General features: G+C 36.3%; 1 protein-coding gene across 12 annotated transcripts in view; it reads right to left on the bottom strand.

The window, feature by feature from the left end:
* LOC109057219 (ATP-binding cassette sub-family C member 9-like) overlaps window positions 1-3329 on the bottom strand; it is a 35886-nt gene extending 32557 nt beyond the window's left edge. For 4 of the 12 annotated variants that reach the window (XM_042740036.1, XM_042740043.1, XM_042740047.1 and 1 more), the window contains exons 1-2: window positions 2928-3324; window positions 1408-1602 (exon numbers count right to left, since the gene is read on the bottom strand). The gene's annotated coding sequence lies outside the window, so the exon portion shown is untranslated. Of the gene's footprint in view, window positions 1-1407; window positions 1603-2927 lie in introns of all 12 variants that reach the window. The other 8 variants (XM_042739996.1, XM_042740017.1, XM_042740029.1 and 5 more) reach the window with 6 other exon arrangements.
* Window positions 3330-23571: the final 20242 nt, after the last annotated feature.

Here is a 23571-nt window from a genome sequence, read left to right as displayed (position 1 = left end):
AAGCGGTATTCCTGTACTCATTATTGACTATGAGGTCCGGCAAAGTATTTAACGACATTGATCCTCTGCTGACAATCAGTGTAAGAGCAAGATTAACAAAGCCTCTCTAGGGACAGTGCCTGCACCCTGTCAGCCAATCCATTTACCAGTTTACCAAAGTTTACTTTCTCTTACAGGATAGTTGCATTATACAACATCACAATGGACAGTAATCTTTGCTTGTGCAGAATATACTCCGGTAGACTGAAGCTTGTATGCTGTGTATCCTCAGGTGACCCAACAAAGCATGTGTGTGTGTGTGTGTGTGTGTGTTTGTGTGTGTGTGTTTTACAGTGTTTAGTACATTATAAAATGTATAAATTACATTATAACATGTAATTATTAAAATATAATTAAAATATAATTATTTTTTGACAAACCTACTTAATTTAAAATGTTTAAATTACATTAAAATTTCTGTATTTTGGTTACACCCATGGGTATTTTAGTATAACTACTATTATAGTAACAATATTTTGAATTAGTTTTTATTTTTTATATTTTCTGGTTTCATTTTAATTTTAGTTAAAAGTTTTAGTAATTTTTGTTCCGTTTTATTTTTTAGTTATTTTAGTACATCAAGATAAACTAAATGAAAATGAGAGATGTTGCCTTGGCAACTAGCTGAAATTAAATAAAATAAGTTTTTATATATATATATATATATATATATATATATATATATATATATATTATATAAAATTTCATTTCAAGTAACAAAAATAGTTATATAACTTAATAACCCTAGTTATATAATCATGATATCACATATAACTATTATTTTATTGTATTTTTTTTTTACTTTTAATTTTATTTTTTTGTTAAAATATTGGTTTTGTTTTCATTTTATTTTATGTATTTGTTAATTTGTTTTATACTTTTATATGTGCATGTGTGGATGTGTTGAAAGGTTTTGGTTAGAACTGCTGATGTTATACTAAATTTATTTAGTGCAACATTAAGATACTCAAGAACTTGTCGTGTATGGTCTTATTGATATTAACAAAAGACGTTCTACAGAAATCAAAAAATGAATTGCTGTCTCAGGATATTGAGTCTTGCTTGACGTTAAATGAAATTAATTACAAAGTAAAGCCCTATGACAAGTTCATTAAATAGACTACAGTTCATCAGTCTCCTAATTCATACTCATTACTTTTAAGTAAACTCTGCTGTTCATGGTTATTATTATTATTATTATTATTATAGGATACCACCCACTCTGACATCTACTAAGATCCCTTCACATACTCACTGACACCCTGACGTTGTCTTTCCTCTACTTATGATATTTATCTAGCATGAATAGTAAATAAAATAGTAAAACCCACAGTGACAGTCATATATACTTATTAAATAATCACTTACCGAAATAATTGCTCTGCTTTAGTAGCTTTTCATGCCCGTTGCCTGGTGTTCGAGACAGTAATTTACAGGGAATATTATTTTTAGCTGCGGTGTATCAGCTGCTCATGGTCTCTCTCTCTCTCTCTCTCTCTCTCTAGTTCTTGGATCGTATTTCCAAACTTGAACAGGAATGTTGGCATGAATGTACAGACCCTGCTGCGAAAATAGAGATCGACTGTAAACAGAGAGAGAAACTGGAAAACACAGAGTTGCATAGAATAGTAATGTTTCAATTAGTGGTCGACTGAAAAGTTAATTAAAATTGTTATGTAAATGATAATAAAAAATAGATACACAAAATTATTTAAATTAATAAATACTTTTTAAAACATTCAATAATTAAAATTTGAATGATTCTGTATAGATTTCATAATGTATATCATTTTAAATATCAATAATGTAGATTATACTTAAGAGAATTATGTTTAATGACAATTTAAATGACAAGTTCAATAACAATTTAAAAATGTATTTATTTATTTATTTCCATTCTGCTTAATTTCTGAATAATTCCTAATGAAGAAATTATTGAGTGAGCAACATAATTTAATAAACAGTTTACAAGCACATCCTGTCTAAGTGCACTTTTGCTCATTCAGTTTCCGGCAATGTTATGTTTTCCCAGCATGCACATGGGCAAGAACAATTATGGAAGCATTTTTACCGGTTTGCCAGATTGATTTACATTTTTGCTCTTGATTTTGTCATCCTGTTTAGTAGCTTATTGTCTTGTGGATGTCAAGATGTGTTTTAATGCTCAATTAAAATAATTTGTTAGTTGATTGTTACCCTTGGCACGTTTAATACAACAGGTTTTGAGATCTATGTGTGGCACTTATTTCTTTTTTCCAGGAGTGTTGATGGTTGAGTGTTTGTTTAAACGTGCATTTTGCTCTCCATTTATATTAATAAAAAAGAGATACATAATAATAAACAATCAAAACATAAACAGAAAAAAAAACAATTAAGTTAAGTTCATACATCTTAATATTTCTAGAGTCACTTAATCTAAAGGTATTTGTTACAATTACAAAATTTGTATTTGCATTTAGTACTTTTTAGCGTATTTGAAATTACTGACTTTTTATTAGCTCACCTGATGTTCATTTAATATTGCCTATAATTCGTTACCAGTGATATTGTAATTACAGTGTAGTCTGCTGTAATCGGTACACCCAGGTCAGATAATTGTTGCTTCTGTAAAACAAGCTTACCTCACAAAGAAACAAAATGCTACCTCGATTAAACTTAGTTCTGATGTTTTATAAGTGACACGTCTCTACATGAGCAGTCAACAGTTCAGTCATTCAGCTTATAACATTACAACCGCACGTCAAAATGTAATTAAAATGCAACGTAACATCAACATGTTCAAGGCCATTGTAAATATGATAAGGCAGTGATCGTCATTCAGAATCAACCTCTGGGATTTGAATGAATTCATTTAAGATGTAAAGCACCAAGACTGCGGACACACTCACCTAGATGTCTCCGGTTGTAGGTTTTGTCATCGATACATGAAGTAAACCAGCTCCAAAATCAGCGGTTAGACAGTGAACACGATGGTGCTGTATCTCCTTGTCCTTGCTGTATTGAAGAAAGAGCGCATCACTGATTCTGCATAGCGTTGCTATGGCGTCAGGTATGGAGGGATGCCCGTGCACGAGCGTGTCTGCTCCTGATGTCACCTCCGTTTATATCCATCTCCCTGATGTAGGTCACAATAAGAATAAATGGAGCATACTGAAGATTCACTGACAGGTGCATAATATTACTCACTAAACTAAAGAGGATTTACTGGCGGCTGGATGACTAAAAGAAAGAGAGAATATGGCATGCGCGGTACATTACTCCACATAAAGAACTGGAAGTCATGCACAATGATTTCATTCAGCAGGGGGGTGTAGATTTAGTATGTGCGCGATACAGGACCCCGGCCGTGGCAATAAAATATAAATATAAAAATGCTTTTATTCTTAGTTTACTGCATGCTTTTCTTTTCATGACCCGTCTAAACAAAATATGAACTCTTGTCAGTTCATGCTGTCTTTGTTCGTCAGCCAGAAAGTTTCATGGGAGTTGTAGTTTCTTTTTGTGCAAGTTTGTAGTTTTATTCTGTCTGTCTAATGTATCTCTGTCCATCGTTCGTTCGTCTATCTATCTATCTATCTATCTATCTATCTATCTATCTATCTATCTATCTATCTATCTATCTATCTATCTATCTATCTATCTATCTATCTATCTATCTATCGTCTGTCTGTCTGTCCGTCCGTCCGTCCGTCCGTCCGTCCGTCCATCCGTCACATATGTTACAAATGTCATCCACACAGTATAAACATGTTTGTTAGTAATCACAAGATTAATCACAATAGTTGTTTTAATCTGTTACTTCTTGATTTGTAAGTTTAATTTGATTGACTGATGCTGGGTCTTCATGGGAAGCAGGACTTCCACTCCAGAGGGACAGAACTCAAAGGTCGCAGATGGTTTGGAGGCTGAAGTGTGATGAGAACTGCTGCAGGGTGCATGTGTGTTTGTGTGACTGAGGGAAGTAAGGGTGTGTGAAAGGTTGAAGAAGTGCTGGGGTTGAATGGGGATTATGAGAGTGTATTTGTCTGTGTGTGTGCAAACAGTCACATCCCCTGTGTTTCCCCAGAGACCAGAAGGGGCAGCCCCGATGCACCCTCTCCCCGATTAACCACAGGAAGTAGTAGCTACAGGAAGCAGCCCATGTGTGAGCCATCAAAGGCCCTGTGGTGACACCCAGAGCCTGGGACGAGGTGCTGTGACTGGGGACAGAGGGATGCACTTGAAGCTGAAGGATTCTAAAGGTCAGGGGGTCAAACCTCTTTGGAAAGTTTCAGTTTCCCATAACTAAGCTGAGAATCGGCCGTTTCCACACGTATACATGTGGTGTGCGTCATCAAATGACACATGAGTGATTAAGGTTATCCAATCCTGTTTTGCTATTCCTCTTTTCCCTTTGGATCTGTGACTGTTTCACAGTAATCAAAGAATTACACAAAACATTAAGGGATTGCAATACCATCCATGTTTTGTGTTGTAAGAGTGAGTAGTAGGTCTCACAAAAGCACTACACTGACATATATTATACAACTGTAAAGACTCAGTTTGTGCCAAAGACTGTGTTCTGGAACATTGAAACTATAATGGTCAAAACGGCTCATTAGCTAGTGCATGCTAGTAGACAATCTTCGATCGTCCATGAAATGGATGGAAATGACTTGCTTGAATCAGCTAAAGACCAGACAATGACCAGCTATTGACTTGCTTAGACCAGATAACAAGAAGCTTGAAACAGATAATGATAAGCTTGGAGAAGCTGAAAACTAGCTTGAACCAGTTAATGACCAATTCAAACCAGCTTAAACCAGCTACTGACCTGGTTAGGCCAGCTAATGATCAGCTTGAACAGCTTATAACAAGCATTAACTCGTTTATGGCCCAGCTTGAAGCAGTGAACCAGTTAATGACCAGGTTGGACCAGTTAATTATAAGCTTTAAACAACTAATAAATTGCTTGAACTAGCTAATGATGAGTTTAAACCAGCTAGAAACCAGCTTTCATGTTGCAAAACACAGCTACCAGTTTAAGATGGACTTTACAACAAACATTTTATAAATTAGTTTCTGGGGAGAACCATTGCTTAGCTGCAGGTGGAGATTCATAACCACAGTGCTAATGTTGATTCCAAGAAAATGCTGGAACACTGGGAGACCTTTATGACAGGGACATCCACTGTAGGAAATTAAGTTTTATCTCTTAAGTAAATGTAATGAGGCCAGTTGGTAGGTGAACCTATGCTAACCCAAATTAGTCTTAAAGTTGGCAGCTAGTGCTTCATGTCTCTTTATGGGACACCTAAATGTTTTGGCTTTATATCATTAGGCTCTAATATTTAGGTGAGTGGCTTGGATTGTGGAATTGTTTAAGATTTAAGTTTAAAATCTTACAGAATGACATTAATGGTTATGGATCTCTGTGGTACTTTGATTAACATTGGTGACATTTTAAAATGACAATATGCTGTCACCTAGTGGTTTGACACTCAAAGTACACTTAAGTTGCAAACAATGTTTCATGTTTTCATTCAAACAATATCTTTCATGTTTATTTAATATTTATATTTTATTCTATTCTATTTTACTTAAGCATTATTCCAATTATTGAACATGATTTTTAAGGGATTGAATACCTTAAAGTGATTTTACTTTTACAACACTAATTCCAAACTCTTCTTGAAAAGCCTTGCTTGGCACTCAAGCTCTGCTATAGAGTGATGGGTCGCTTTTAATTATTCTAGCAGTGAGAGACAAAGTCTGTTTCCAAAAGTGCAATTATTTGCTCACAATTCCTCACAAAAACCAATGTTCTTGTTAGCTGGTTATTCAGCGTTCCATAGCCAATGCAATTTGTTATCCTGGGGACAGTAGCATAACCCCATTATGAAAAAAATGTGTTATTTTCAACTTTTGAAGGTTATCCGAAAGAGCGTTGCCCTAATTACAATTTCAAAACTTCCTATTGCATTTTTCTGCTCTGTGAAGCCTATTATTTGATACCAACCAGCCGTAAAATCACAGAAATGAATGGATATGATGTAATTACACACTGATGTAATAGATTATAGAATCAGGTTTTAATCATTACAACAAACAAAGAGCTTCCTGTTATGTGTGTGTGTGTGTGTGTGTGTGTGTGTGTGTGTGTGTGTGTGTGTGTGTGTGTGTGTGTGTGTGCAACACTCCAGGCAATTAATCAATCATAGCAGGATTACTGAAAGCCGAGAATGGATGTGGCTCTTCAAAGAACTGCACAGTAATTATTTAAATAATTGTCCTTTGAGTATGTTGAGAACATTTACATTGTTTGCATTGGGAATAATCTGGGAATCTGATCAGCCACTTTGGACATTCTGGCAAAGCATCTTCCTTCAAAGAGTGTCTCTCAGTCTTGGTAAGTGGTTTCATTAGCTTTCTCAAATCTCTGATCACAAAAATATCTAAGCAAGATACCAGACCAGAGCAACAAAATTGTGTAAGAAAAATAGTTTACAAGAAATACATTTTTCTTAAAATGTATATGTAAACGAATAATGTGTGTGTGTATCTGTATGTATAATGTAGCCTATTCCAAAAAATATATTTTTACTAACTTGCAAATTTTATTTTCTCCTTTGCATAATTCAAATTTCACTAAATTGTGTTTGATTTACATTTAAAATAGGCCAATGATATAGTAATTTTTTTCACAATCTTTATACACAGTGTGTATTTATAAAATGTGTATATATATATATATATATATAGCCTATTATATGTAGCGTAGTATTGTATACTTTAAAAAAATACATAGTATCTCTAAATATATACAAATAAAAATATGATTTAAAAAACAACAACTTATTTTTGTATTTTTGAAGTGAGTAAACTTTGCCCTTCATCTTGATCTTGTTCCGTACAGCGGCCTGATTATTTGGCTGAGCGCAGGGGTGCAGAATTCTGGGTGATGGTCCCAGGACTTGTGGGATTGATGGTGAGAGCACCAGATGGCTCATTATTGGCATTGCACCGAACTGGCACTGCAGGGAATACCGGATACCATCCACCGAGCTAAACCAACATCTCCAGACGCTAAGTAATAGGAGAGTATGCAATTTATAGACAAACGCATGTACGCGCACACACACAGATACGCGCATGGGCCACTCCCTCATTTACACACACACACACGCACGCACGTATACACACTTCTTTGATTAGAGCGAGGTCTATGCAATAACTCATATTGACAGCCACCCGACCAACTTGGCTCGATGCAACAGGAAGCAAATCTAATCATTGCACGCGCTAAAAATAACTCCTTTATTTCTCGCTCTCGCTCACTTTTGTTCATGTTTATCCCTCCTCTCTCTTCACGACTCCTTCTGTTTACTGTCTCGCAGCATATTGTCTTTCTCTGCCAACTGACAGTGTTACTGTTTCTGCTCATCTGTCTTTGCCGCTATTCTGGATGTGCCAGATTCAGCTGCTCAGGGACGAATGCAAATAACGTCTGTTTCTTGTTGAACAGAACACGGACACGGTGAGAATAATACTGACGTTTAAACAGTACTTTATGGGTTTTCGGGGTGTCGTGGTGGGGGTTGCACAGCCCAAAAGTCCCCCTGAGGTTATATATTTTGAGTTTATATTATGATTTGAAACAGTAGAGGGCGCCACAAGAATGCGTTACGAAAACGTTTTTGAGTTTATGTTCTCAAAATATTTATATGACTCAAGTTATTAGGAGTCAACATGTATCTCAAAATATCTTGAAAAGACTTGAATCGTCGCTGGAAGCTGATGGAACTACATGTGAGCCACAATCAATATCTGTCCTTCACATCAGAGTCGCTCAAAGCATGGCCAGTGAAGTATAAAATGACCTGCTCTGTCTCTGTACTGTGTTTATGATTTGTCAGATGATACAGTCATCTATTTCTTAACATTTAGTAAAAGAGGTGTGACAGATCCACTCCGAGCAATAGAAGCACAGGACTATTTGAGAGAAAATAGAACAATGGTTGCAGATGACAGCCTGCTCTGTGTTCCACGCTCGGGCACAATGCCATCTCATTCCCCATGACAGCTATCATTATTCTCATTTTTCTCTGATTTTTTTTTCTCTTTCCATCGCTGCTCCTGTTATATTTCACGTGTTTTCCTCAACTGTTCACTGCATTTGAGAAAGGCATTTGAGGAGGGTTGAGAGAGAATGAGGCAGGCAGGAAGGGAGAGAGAATAAATGAAAAAGCAAAGCATCTCTGTCCCTACAGGCCTCGGGGGCAAAGACCGCACTCTTTTCCTTCAGACAGACTAATTTCCATAGTCATGAATTATTCAAATCATTCAGCTTTGACACTCAATCCAACTACAACATACACACACGTGCAAGTGCACTTTCGCTGCAATAACACACTGGGGTCCAAAACAACATTTTAAAGAGACACTGCATTAATGATGTTGCTCATGTTACCCAGACTGTCCTATGAAGGCAAAGCCACAAAAACACCTTGCTTACTTCAAAGACCTTGACTACCTGTAGATGACAGAAGAATTTGGTGGGTTTATGAAGGTCGGTTTGCTAAATAGTTCTAATCCATGCAGATTAAAGCTGAAAAGAATCAATAGTCAAAAATTAAGAGGGTGAAATATCCCTGAGTCAGTCGTTTTATGTATATTTATTTTATTTATTTATTTTCTCCATTTGTTGGTACTGTTTAAGCTTTTGGAAGTATTGTATGCAATAAGATTTATTTTCTCTTTTGCATTTTATTTTATTGCAATTATTATTTTATTATCAATACTAGCACCACTTTGCTTTATTATTAGTATTATTTTTATTAATTTTTTGCTGTCACTGTTTTTGTGTATTGATGCTTTGCCAGTATTGCCAAACTTGTCAATAAAATACCTTGAATTTGATTCAAGAATTTTAGTTTTTTATTTTTTATTATTATTATTTTTTATTTGGAAAATTCACAAAATTTAATTGTATTTACAATTTTTGAATTAAACTATATTAATTTATTATATATTTAAATTATTTTATTAACATTACTCATTCATATTTTTTATAAATGTATTTATTCATTTATTTTTTCAAATATTGCTTGTCAATCTGTTATTCTAAAGCTTTATTCATTTAAATTCTCCTGCTCAGCCGAACATTAATCTTCAAAACAGCAGCCATAAACATGCAGGATCAAAAACATTGGACTGAAATGAAAGAGGTGGGCTTAAATATGTTGTCACAACACAATTTTCTGCATCCATCCTCAATTTCTGTCCTTTGATTATGATTTAGAATTGGTTTGGCCTTAATCTCAGTCACAGCATGAGCCAGATAACCGCAAATCTCAGATTTACTGTAAGTGGGAGAGGAAAAGATCATTCTTTTATTCCAGTTCAGGCTTCACAGTGGGGGGCTGTGGGAGGCCCCAAGGGTGTCTGAAGGAAGGTTAGAGCAAAGAACTCTTTCTGATTCCTGCTTCCACTCAATTTTAAAGACTGAAACTGGCAGGATAGATCTACAGGGTCCAACCATAAAGTATCATCAGGAAGAACGTCTCGTCACCATCAGGGATAAAGATGAAGATAAATATAACAAATATAGATATAACAGAAATATAGTTAAAAAAAAAAAAAAAAAAAAAACGGCGACAGTGTCAGAAACAGTTTGAGTGCATTTTTAATTGTACTGTATATAATGCAAACTTTTCTGAAACTAGCATCTCTGGTAAGATATTTTATTTTACCATGCAACTTTTTGTGTATTGTGTATGCTTTGTCAACAATGTATACCATAAAATATTTATTATTATTATTATTATTATTATTGCAATTATTATTTCATAAAAATACTTATTAATTTTTTTTTTAATTTATGTCATTGTATTGAAGACTTGAAGATGATTCCTGAACATTTATTTGACTAAATCATCATTTTAATTGATTAACTTTGCTTTATTTTGTTATGTGACTTTTTGTGTATTGATGCTTTGGGAACACTGCATGCCATGAAATTGAAATTAATTTTATCCATCATATTTTATTATTGTATATATTATATTTATCTTATTTTATTATGTGACTGCATTTAAAAATAAATCACATAAAATTCTGAAATTGTGTATGTGTGTGTGTGTGTGTGTGTGTGAGAGAGAGAGAGAGAGAGAGAGAGAGAGAGAGAGAGAGAGAGAGAGAGAGAGAGAGAGAGAGAGAGAGAGAGAGCTCCCGAGTGCTCCCGAGTGCTCCCTCTGGTCAATCGGGCAGGTCCACTCCAGATGAGTCCTGTGTCCTCATACATCAGCTGTGGGAACTTTTACTTCACCGAGTTTCCTTCAGAACTCACACAGGTACGCGTGAGCAGTGAGCACTCATACTTCGTGCGCACCTGGCGGTGTCTCTGAAGCTCAGCCTACAGGGCGTGGAAAAGCCCTGGAATTGTTTTCGACGCTGGTTTCCCAACATCGCCCATACTTCTTCGGATTTCCCTAACAAAGTGTACTGCCTCCCCGGCTTTTCGCAAGGAATACTCCTTTTTTCCCGCACTACCTTCGCCGATCCACTTGGAAGACGAATTATGTAAAGCTTTTGCCGCGATCGCTCTCTGGCAGTTATCGAACAGAAATCTTGATCTGCCATCGCGAGTTGTTTCTCAGAAAGGTAAGTGAGCGTTCAACTTTGTTTGTTTTAACTGCGTGGTTTACATTTCTTGGCCGCACATATTTTTAAACGTTTAAAGCAATCTAATAGCTTGATCTTCTTGAGTCTCGCGCGTTCCTCCTTCAGACTTTAACTGTTACTGCTACATTTGTGACATTCTTTCAAATTAAATCAGGCTGAAGCAGTACATTTAAGTGGATTCGCAGGCACCGCTTTTTTAAAGCTTTGTAACACAACAAAAACATCGAGTATTTTGACATGCAAGTTTTGTAACGTATTGTTTCAGCTCTCCGTTAATGGTTAAGATATGTAAATAAGTGATAAAGCACGCGCGGGGGGTCGTAAAAATGTGGAGAGATACGCGACGTCGATAAATGTCTCATGAAAAAGTACCAGTACTGACATTCTTTACCATGGTCTTTACATGGCATTCCATGGTATTTCCAAGATTACCATGGTACTGTGTCCAAAACACTATAGTAGTACCATGGTACATGTCCAAAGACATGAACCATGGTATTTTGTAGATTACAATGTTGTTGTGTCATGGTAAATGTAGTAGTACATTGGTATATGTGAGCAGGTGCCATGATATGCTTTTCAGCATTTGTAAGTGCCACATTGGCTGCCCTTTCTGTTCGACACTGGACTTCATTTTGGTTTTTTCCGCACACATGACACACATCCACACTTGGACCACTCAGCAACAGTCCAGTGCTGCTTCTCTGTAGCCCAGGTCAGGCGCTTCTGCCGCTGTGTTCCTGGTTCAAAAGCACACGCCTGTGCACGGTGGCTCTGGATGTTTCTACTCCAGACTCAGTCCACTGCTTCCGCAGGTCCCCCAAGGTCTGGAATCGGTCCTTCTCCACAATCTTCCTCATATCCCACTGAGGTGCCTTGATACAGCATAGAAATTTCTTTATATAATATATGTCCTTCAGTCCTCAAAAGTCTTTTTGAGAGAAACAGATGATTAGGTTAAAGCTTTTCAGGTTTACACATGATTTTGGGTTTTCATGCTGTTGCCAAGCTTTTCAGGCTTACACATGACATGTTAACATGTTGCTGAAAACTCAATATCTAGTTGCTCATTCTGTTTGCTTTAGCCGGATGTTTGTTCCTCTTAACGCTGTGCTGATGCTTTATCCCACCTAAGATGCACTTCAGTGATGTAAAACAAGGTTTAATGATGGGATATTTAATAATACATGTAGTTGTTGATTGGCCGTGAAACATTTGTCACAGACCGTGGATAGAGCAGAAAGCAGAGCTACAGTATCTCTGTTCCTGTTGTCATCGTCTGATGAGTTTCACTTACCTTCATTTCATTTTCTCCTGGCTTGTTTCTTCTCCCAATTACACTCCGCTCTCATATTATACACGCTGTTGTGATAAAATAACTATAATGAGGTAATCAAATTTCCTTCTGCTCTGTAATTGGGTGGCTGCGTTGCTGTTTGTATTGCAGTGAAGTTCATTGCTGGCAGTGTTACACAAATTATCACTTTGAATGTTTGTATATGAGTTAAAGGCATCATTTGAGGCTTTCCTTAACTGGCGAACCTTTTACTTGAAAGTTCAAGTCCAAGTTTACATTGACAGTGATGCTCAGCGGCAACTTGAAAAGCTCACCTGGATGGTTATTCCAGATGGATGTTGACAACAAACAGCATCTGAATCAGTGAAAAAAAAAAAATGGCGTAGAAACAGTTTTAACTCAGAAATTTCTAGTAAATTTTGCAATTCATTACAAAGAAATGGCAAGCAACACATTGAACAAAAGAACAAATGTATTGTCCGCACAATGATATAACGGCTCCATAAGAAATATTTATTGCAATGTTTTAACCATCAGTTTTTTGTCAGGCAGATATATATATATACATATTTTATTAAAAAAGTACATATATTCTGTTTTATATATTACTATGCAAATTTTGTATTTCTCTCTCTCTTTTTTTTTTTTTTTTGCACAAATACACAGTGTTTCTGGGAAATATTTCAATTCTGTGTGCTTAAGTCCTTCTAACCAAATCCCAATTACTACATATAATGTAAAAACCTGGAGTGTTTTTGATTGCATTCATTTCAATGGGCTTGCATGGATTTGATGAGTGTAATTAGTAGAATATTTGCTCCTTCAATGGGTATTATTAACATTTGTTGCTTGATATCTGAGTAACTACTTGGTGGAAACTGGAAACCTAATTTGCCCTAATTATTATTTAAATAAGTTGTTTTATAGTTGCTGAATATACATAAACAGTCACAAAACTTCGTTTTGATTCTTCTGTATGAGAACATTCCTGTTGCTTGAGCAATTCATAGCAGGAAGTTATCCGGCCTCTTCAAGGTCAAAGATCAATGGTCAAAAACAGAGAGCATGGAGAGAGAGAGTGAACTCTTTTTTTACCCCTCTTTCTTCCTTCATTCTTCATCTTTTATGAGCAGTGACTGTGTTTATTTGTGTTACTTTTCGAGGAACACACATCCAGTACACATTGGCCTCATTCATGCACTTCCTGAGGACTTTGTGTGTTTGTGTTTGTTTGTGTCGGCCATAGAACATGGAGCTGACTTGATTAAAGAATCACGATAATCATGTGAACCCTCATCTTCCTGTTTTGAGTCACTGACTTGTGTCTCAACAGGTCCTATGGTCTGTGATATCAGAGTGTTGATTGTTATAAGAGTGAAAGTGCTGAATAATTGGTGTTAAAGATAGGTGACGTGGTGTGTTTTCTGCTGAAAGTGCGTACAGTGGTTTCATGGTCCTTGTTCGTACATCTTCGCCGGGCCTCCTGGATAAGTCCATCTGTGGTCTGGATGTTCACTCAGTTATTCTCACTTCCTGAGCAGCCCACTCAGTTATGAACTAATCACAATGGTTTTTCCCTCTGCCGTTCTGAATTATGATTCTCAAGAACACTCTAGGAGTAGTGAAGGTACTTTTACTTTTGCTCATAATTATGTAACTCTAATTATAAATTTTCTATTCATGCTGTGGGCACATTTCTTGAATAATATAAAATATGCTTAGTCATGCATAAACAGATCTCGGAACAGCACTTTTATCTTAAAGGGAAGGTTCACCTAAAAATGAAAATTGATTTTAATCAGCCTCATATTGTTTTCAAACCCATATGAGATACTTCTGTGGAACATTAGTAAAATTGGAAGAATGCAGTTGTTGCTTTTTTTCATTTAGTTACAAAGAATGATTGCAAGGTTGCAAAAGCATCATTAATGTGCCATAAAATTGGTCCATATGACTTTTGTGCTTTTATTTTAAATATTCTAAAGCCATACAATAGATTTTGAGTCAGGGAGTTGAACTTGAATCAGTTCAACAAACCATGATGGCTGGTTTATGAACTAGATCAACAATTCATTCACTTTCATTAAGAATAATGTTAAGTTACTGAATGTCTTCAGAAGACTTGTAATATATTGCAGAAGTCATATAACCTACCTTTTTTGATACGTTTATTGTGCTTTATGGTCATTTTGGAGTTAAACAGTCCCAATTCTCATTTACTGTCTTATATATAAAAATGGCCTGGATGTTCTTCAAAAAGTCACCTTGATGACATTAACATGAATAAATTTTGTCAAAACTAATTGATAATTGACGTTAACTGCTGTGACTAGATCATTGAGTCAGTGAGTTTAACAGATCAGTTTGATTCATGAACACATCATTCAGGTTGGTTTTGTGAACTGGATCAACCAATTTTTTGAAAAGAATTGACTCAAAAGCATGTTTCATTTATGAACTCTCCTTAAGGCTGATGTCCCTTTAAAGGTATACTCCACCCCAAAATGAAAATTTTGTCATTAATCACTTACCCCCATGTCGTTCCAAACCAGTAAAAGCTCTGTTCGTCTTTGGAACACAATTTAAGATATTCTGGATGAAAACCGGGAGGCCTGTGACTGTCCCATAGACTGCCAAGTAAATAACACTGTCAAGGTCCATAAAAGGTATGAAAGTCGTCATCAGAATACTCCATCTGCCGTCAGACGTGCAATCTTGGTTATATGAAGCGACAGGAACACTTTTTGTACGCGAAGAAAACAAAAATAACGACTTTATTCAATAATTCCTTTGTCTGCAGTCTCCTCTGTGTCTCTCCATATCACCGTATGCTCTTCTGTATCATCCGCGCCACAAGGATGCGGTGTTTCCACGTGGCCTTGACACTGCTATTTACTTGGCAGTCTATGGGACAGTCTCAAGCCTCCCGGTTTTCATCCAGAATATCTTAAATTGTGTTCCGAAGACGAACCAAGCTTTTACAGGTTTGGAACGACATGGGAGTAAGTGATTAATGACAAAATTTTCATTTTGGGGTGGAGTATCCCTTTAAGGTAAAATAACCTTTGTAGACCCGAATGCCCCAGAACAGCCTTCTGCAGGTTGCCCTTCTCTGTCAGCTTTTGCAATTGAAGCAAGCATCTTGTCAGTCTGAGAAAAGCCCTTCAGCTCTGAATTCTCCTATACGGTGACGCTAATGGATTTCTATGGGTGCTAATTTAGGCCTATGTCACGCTAATAGATCTGCACTGGTAATAAAAAAAGCCGCACAAAGGCTGATGCCTATTGAGAAGCCACCACAATGCCTGATACAACCTCGTCTCCCCCCTCCAGTCAGCTTTATTTAACTCAGAATGTGGCGTTTAGTCATCATATTTAATTATTGGGAGTGAGGTGGAGACATGCCAGGGCATGTTGTGATGTCCTAGAGCTCATGTCTTCTGGGGCTGGAGCAGGCAGATTCATTTGCTCGCATCACCCTTCATGTGCGTTGTCAGGGGACAAAGGATGTTTATTTCAGACTTCCGTTTAAGCTGTTAGCCTCGAATGCTTGGTGCTTTAATGCTCATCATGAGAGAGAAAATGTTGTAGGATCATGGGAATTTGTGCTTGTGCTTCTCCTAAATGTTGATGTTTATATTCAGTCACACGCTTCAGCAGTCATTGATTTGTGTATAGATAACCACACAGGTTCCATACTGAGGAGGCATAGACCTGCTTTTTCTGAGAGAGATATAAGAGCTGTTTTGCTCAGAGTTGGTGCTTGATCAATATGGGGTTTTCATCAGCTGATACCTAGAGAGCAGGGTAGCTGATGTAATGCTAATACGGTACTGTGGCAATTGTGGCTAGAGATGTTGGTGCCATATCGATTATTCACAGATTTTCACAATTTTATTTAATTATTTTTTTTCTATTCAGATTTATTTTATCAGTATTGGTCTTTTGGATATAAATCAGCTAATAATGGATATGTAACTTCCACAATTTTTTTACATTTAGAATACATTTAGAACCTTTTGTAAGATGATGAAAAGAGTGATCTTAAACACTAATAAAATGTCTGAAAATACATTATTGGATAGTTATTGCTTTTATTTATTTATCAGTAATTTATCAGCTGTTGGTAAATCATCAAATTTTTAGTGTTCTTTATATATTTAGACAATGTAGTATAGTTTTTTTATATATATATCTGCCATTTATTGGTTATCAAAAAATGGCTGAAAATATATTATTATTATTATTTTTAATTTACAAGACTGTTGGTAGATTCAACTATTTTTACTGTTTTGGTGTTTTCTCGAAAATATACTACAGAATTGTAATATTGGCCATGCATTTATTGGTTATCAAAAAATGGCTGAAATTATATTTTCAGCTTTTTGGTATAATCTAGATTTTTAATAATGGTGTCATCCCTAGCTGAAAAATTTTGTATCATTCATTGACGAGGCTGGTGAACTGGTGAATTTGTTAGTTGGCCCATTAGGCACCATTATTGGCCAGGTATTGGCTGAATAATTGGCCTAGCAGATAAATCAATGCACTGTGCTTGTCTAAGAATGAAATAAAAGGTTATTAAAGATAAATATAGCTGATGTCTTTAAGGAACTTAAATTGACTTCCAGAAATGAGGGTATTTCCTCATGGAACTTCATCTTAAAGTGAATGTTTAAAATAGAAAGAGTTCTAAATAGAAAACTGATGATGCTTGGACTTTGTGTAAAGGTCAGAATCATTAACGCTTCTTCTGTTTTGTTTGTGCAAGTTTCTGAAAAACTGGATCTGTATGACGACCATACGTCCTCTTTACAATGACTCAGTGAATAGGCATGTCTGCTCTGTTTTTTATTGACCATGCTTGTCATGTCCGTGGGTGTAACTTAAGTGTGTGTGAGGGTGGGCAGTGTGTCTAAATTTAGTTGATCGTATTAATGAATAACTTGGTATCAGTTCATGCCGAGAGCCATGGAGTGAATTGTCAAAGTAATGTCTCTGGTGCATTTCAGGGTGCGCTCGAGACAGCCTCTTGGCTTTTAAACGGTTTGTTTAGGAACCTGTCGCCAACCGCAGATCCATTAGCTGTCCTTGTGTGCTGTTTTGGCAGGTGTGTACATTTCTGTCAGACTGGGAAAAGTGTGTGTGGTCAAACATGTGGGTGGTGTCAAAGAGTGTGTGAGGTGAGATCACACTTCTTCTCCTGCATCTGAGTGACAGCTGTAAGTCTTTTGGACACACACACACACACACACACACACACATGATGCCACATCCCCCAATCTCCTACGGTGTCTCACAACACATATGGAGCCCCCCACAAACCCTGCAACCTGTCGTCCTGTCTGGCAGTCTCTTCCTACCCGGCTAATGTCTGACAAAACTCATAATGAACTGAAGTGGCCATTAAGATGATCGAATGGTTCATTCACTCATCTATTCACCACCTTTATTACCCCAAAAAAGTGTATTCAACATCATGCCACGATGATCTGTACCTCAAAAGTCCATTTCTAATGTAATCATGATTGCCATTAGGGTTTATTGTTTGTTTGGGAATAAAACATCCAGCGTCTTTTACTCTGAATTCAATCGGCAAGCTCTCTGGGGTCAGGTTACGCTTCTATGAGCGCTAAATCTCTTTCAGCCCGAAACATGAGGACTTTGACCCGGGTTTTACAATGTTACACAATCCTAACAAAAGTCCATTGACTGAGCAGTTATTGAACGAGGTGCTTGTCCTTACAGACTTGCTCAGTGTTCCGACTGTTTTAAGAGGCCTCCAAGATTAAAACTATTGCTGTTTTGAAGACCCTCCAACTGAGTTCTCCCTGCAGCATGCTTTTTATTCAGGGTCCTGAAAAAACAAGAACATGTTCTGTTCGCTGCTTGCCAGGAGACAGAGAGAGCGAGAGAGAGGTGGCAACATCTATTCAGCTCTGCCCTAATGTCAGTCAAGTGCTTCTCATTTGCAGAACTTCAAAGCAGACGCTCCTTTTCTGCATTTAGCTCCATCTGATTTGGATGATGAATGCACTTGCGTAACAGTGCGACTGGATAAACCGTGCAGAAACTCAACAGAATCCGCAGCTGTGCAAAAATGGCACGCATGGTTTATATAAATACATCCCTTTGAGTCATGTGCCGTAGGTCTAAATTTTGAATACACAAAAACACTTGGAACCATCCCATGGTCTTAGGCTCTGGCCAAAAATGAGGCCCATGTGATTCATGGAGTCTTTCTATAAAACGGGCTGCTTTTCCAGTTTTATAAAGTCATTTTTTAAATTATCAGATAAATTTGTGCTATATCATTGTGTTGCGATGTATAATTATGGATTCAGTAATGTAACAGTTTATGTTGTACAGCAAGGTAGCAATCCTACAAAGTGCTTCTGAGAATGTAATGCAGATATTTCTACAAATACCCCCTTTATTAGATGCTAGTTATACAAAATCATGGTAACAGGGTTGACATTTTAAGATATAAATGATAAATTGATAATAATGAGGTGACATTTATTTGTTGAGTTAACTTCTTGAAACAATGTCTTTGATACTTTTTATCTATCTGTCTATTTATCTATCTGTAGAATTTATTTGCAGAATTTATTAATGGTGTTATATATAATCTTTAAATTTACGGTATATTTACAAAACAATTGCCGTATTTCTTATATGCGGGACACAAATGTTCCCCATTTTTATAGGTACCCCAAGACCTCTTTTGGATATTTTTATGCCGTATGTTAACAAATCAAGTGTATTTTGCTTTTTGTGTGTTTTCTTTCTATTGAACGGAAAAGCTGCTTAAAAGACCTGTTAGTTGGCCTATTGTGTCTGTGATATGTACTGGTGAATTGCTCCTCGATAACATTGACACAGCGGGATTTAATTCCTCCACGGGCATCAGCGGTGCTGCTGTTAATCCTCAAACAGTCCAATTTCCTCACACTGAGCTTTAATTTTAATTATCATCTTTAAAATACTGCTAATATTTCGTCCTGCTGTGCTGTGCCAATAGCCCTGAGCTGTAGGATATTTCCTCTTCCCTTTTTTCCTGGGATCAGTAATATTAATTACGGAGGCAGGCTGCTTCGGGGGCTAAAGTCGCGATGATATGTATGTGAATTGAAAAGATTTGATAAGTTTGCCCTTTTTTGTTCTGTTGACTATGAGAGATGCTAATAACTGCAAGCATGTTGCAGGCATGGAATGATGGGATTAGTGTTTGTTAAATGTGCATTCTTGCATGTTTATCTTGGGGAATGTGGGGGTAGGAGGGTTCATGAATAACAGCGGGAGGCGAAGGTCATTTAAACATCAACTGTCAAATAATGAAGTATTGAAGGGGTGGAGTCACAGCAGGTCTTGTTTTCATGGTCACAGATGATCCTATCACTGTATGCTGACAGAAGGGAAACTCCCACTTAGATTCCTCACTGGAATGTCTCACTTTGAAGTTCTGGAATTTTGGAAAAGGAACTGACGCAGTTATATCTATCACTGATAAGGGTCTGGTAAACCTGAATGATAAATATGGCTTCTTTAAGACTGATTAGCCATTTAGACAAGCTGTCAACTAGTCGATATTGAAAATGTTGTTTTACACATCCCTTCTGTGAATCTTCATTGATTGTTGTCTATAAACTTTGTCGATTTCTAAAGGGAGACAGGAAGAGAAAGAGAGAGAGACAGAGAGCTGCTAACTTGGGAAGTAAACGACCTGTTAACTGATTGACCTCCACTTGCCTCCAGTTGCATTTAATGGTTAGTAAATCACCCCTTTCTCACCGTGGAGTGACCTAGCACAGTTATGGACTTCCAAGAGTGTGTGATAAGTATGTGCTGCAGTGATCATTTTGACACATCAATTCTGCGCACACACAGAGCGGTTATGCACAGGTCAGAGATGATTATGCATGACCAGAGTAACCTGCTTTCAACAAAAGATTTTGTAAATAAAATATAACAATAAAAAAGTAAGAAATAAAAAACATAAATCAATATTATATATATAAGTTAAAAGGTTTTATACTTTTTATTATTTTTTTAAAGAAAAAAGTTGCAAAAGTTGACTCCACAATGCTGTGGTGTTATGAATGGTTGCCAGGTTGTTTCAGTGGAGTTGCTAACATATTCTGAGTGATTTTTGCATGTTGCTGTGTGGTAGTTGGTTTTTTTTTTTTCTTTTTTCTGTAGTAGTAAAGTCCAACCTATTTATCATTATCAGTAAAATCCACTATTGACCAAAGGTTGACCTTTAGTAGTTACTAAGGTATAGAACACCTATTGTTTTCATTTTTCATGCATCTTCTAGCAACAAGGAGCTTTTTCTGCATGAATTAGTTGTGATCAGAATGACGTTAAAGTCTAGTAGTGTGATCCTCAGTCATTTAGTGTATGATGGTCAGTTTTTACTCTGTGACTAAATCAGTAAGTGTACGATAACTAGTTTCTTAAAATCTTTCCAGATTTTAAAAGTCGTGTAGTGTTTTTTTTTTTCAGCCGTTACTGACCGCACGGTTATTTTTCAAGTGATGAAATCTGTTTGTTAAGACAGTGTAATTAATATGTGGTGTATTTTCGTTTGTTACTATAGTAATAATGTAAGCATCATCATATTGCTAAGATACTTTCTTATACAACAACTCAGGCCTTTTTGTATGATGCTACATATGTATTGTGTCCCAGACAAGGATGAAATCCAATCTGACCATTTAGACTGAAGCTCTTTCCACAAAATCAGATATTAATTGGATTTTAAACCACATATGGATGTAGTTTGGATCAGATTTTGAGTGTTTTTATGCTCTTCAGACTGTAAAATATGCAACCTAATCATTTATGAAAAATAAAACTGCTGCCTGTACAAAATATATGATATTCATGTCTTTAGATATGGCTAGTTAAATAAACAAACCACGTGATTGTATATTGTATAAATGTACAATTCATGTTCATTGCACAAACAGTGCAGGATTAGTGACATGCTGAAGTTTAATACTAAATTTGAGGTTTGATGAGGTTTAATGAATATGCACGATATTGTTAGCGTGGGCACTTCTAAATACCGTGAATAATTATATATTACAAATTATTCAGAATTTGGAATGCATTTTAAGAATAATTTTCCCCTCAACTGGTCAAAATGCACAGCACCGCTGTATGCTGCTTGAAAGTTGCAACTGTGTTATTTAATGAGCTAACATGAACTAAGACTTGTATTTTTTTTTTTTTTAACAAAGATTAATAACTTCTGTAGCAAATGTAGCTATTGCTCATTGTGAATGTTAATGCATTAACTAAGGTTAATGAGGTCTTATTGTAAAGTGATACCTATGGGCTTTATAGTTCTTTTGCACTTTAATCTGTGTAAAACTTTTAACTTTATACATTTTTCTGTATTGCTTTATTGTATTTAAATGTTCAGCGTTTTTTGTTATTAGAAAAAAGTTATTAAACCTGTTATACTGTATTATATTTCACTAAATTTCAATACCGTGATAATACCATATACCGTGATAAAAGCATTAGCAATTAATCGCAACATGAAAATTGCATATCCCTAGCATATCCCTAGTTCTAATCCCTAACCCTAAGTATGAATAATATTAGTAGTGATACATTTATGTTATTGCGATCTCTGCCCTGTTGAGCTCTGATTCTCCTCTGGCATTTCCAAGTTGAGCTTGATGGGAAAATTTGTTCTTAGTAATCAGTCACACACTGTCTGTTTTCCATCCGTTTCAGAGATACAGATAACAGATAATGTAGAGCGTGTCTGTGTGAGAAAGGGAGAGAAATATGAGTAAATCCGTAAAATGGAGATTTAACCGATTTCATGTATAAATGATCATAGCATAATTTTGTTGCATGAATGTGTTCTGTGTGTGTTTTGTGTGGTCAGAGTCTGTTTCAGCTCATGAGCTTAATTTCCTGTGCGCTGGCTCGCTGCCCGCCTGATGTTGGCTGGATGCCTTTCTCTCCTCCCCCGCCCCCCTTTGCTCTCTGTAATTCCCTTTTTCATTCTCATCGCTTGTTTCCAGCTTTGACCACAGTAGCTTTCCCAGAATTCCCTGACAGCGTCCCAGCGTTCATCTAAGTGGCCCACTACATCAGTCTCTAGCTATTAAACAGAACCAAGTGGCACAGTTCTGCTCTCGGAGGCCTGACCTAATCTCTTTCTTTACACACGCACACAAAGACGACATTCTGATCCACTGACTCATTCAGCAAAAACACAGCAACATTGTAGGCTGTAAAGTGTAAAATTTAGTTTTTACAAACAAAGCTTGATAATACTGACCTTCTACTAGCTTCATTACAAATCATTAAGAAAAAGCTTACGATAGTCTTTCTCTCTATTTTCCCCATTCCTTCTTTATCAGTGTTTTCTCCAAAGGCCTGTACCTCACGCCACTTAAAAAAAAAACACTTAGTTAGTTTTGGCTGCCCTTTTCTCTCTCGTCCTCTCTCTCTTTTTTGCTTTCCATTGTAGCTCAGACACAGAAATAACACTTCATGGTTAAAGAAATGGCATATTTTTATGAACTATAGCAGGCATTAATATACATTGTTTTCTATCATCTGTTTTAGTCATAAAAAGACTATGGTCATGACCATGCCACCTTTTATAGAGAATTATCTGTCTGAATAATAACAAGTTACCTAGATATTTTTCATCCAAACAATATGGCAGTATGAGACAAAATAATATGTTTAAATGGGAGAATCAAAAAATTCTCAAAATCAGGAATTAAGCTTGAAATACACTTTGCACAAGTATGTGAACATGTAAATGTCAAATCGTAATTAACGATGTCACGTGTGTGTTGGATTCTCAGTTTCGCCACAGGAGAAACTAGAGCTGCCACTGGGGTAAACTGTCTTCTCCTTTGATTAAATGTTATGGCTGGCCACTTTTTGTAGAGAATCTTGTTAAGAAAGTTATTTGAATTGTCAGTATGTTTATAATTAGCTTTCTGAATATGAAATCCAGGCCATCTTGGTTTTCTGTGAAGATAGGCGTACAAGCACAGCAGATATCTACTTGAATGATGAATAATGACTAAAATCTCCAACTCTTTGTCTGGATTGTTTTACTGATATTTTTCAAATCAGCAGTAAGTATTGATTTGTTTAAATTATTCTAAAAAGGCTATGCTGCAGCCTCTATCACTAAAGTGATTGGCTCTTTTAGCTGGAAGGCGGCATTTTCACAGTCATTGTTATGGTTTTGCCCAAATACTTTTGTACAAGTTGTCCGTCTTGTGTATAGCCTATTATTACTGATAATATTATACATCTGGCTTAATGGCACATTTTAAGATGGCTGTATGAAGACTGGGATTTGTTATTGCGACTGTAACACAAGAATGAACGTTAAGCTTGTAAACGGAGCCGTCACTGTTAGCAACAAAATCACATCAATCAAAAGTGTATATTGTTTTGTGTACTACTATATTATTTTTCTAATGTATAATCTTTGCCATGAAATAGCCTGTTTAAGCTGATGTGGCAATAAACTTAAATTAAACTGTAAACTAACTAGAATAGTGTTCACTAGTTGG

The sequence above is a fragment of the Cyprinus carpio genome, chromosome A4, assembly GCF_018340385.1.
Source record: "Cyprinus carpio isolate SPL01 chromosome A4, ASM1834038v1, whole genome shotgun sequence".
NCBI lineage: Eukaryota > Metazoa > Chordata > Actinopteri > Cypriniformes > Cyprinidae > Cyprinus > Cyprinus carpio.
This window is presented reverse-complemented; position numbering and strand designations above follow the sequence as displayed.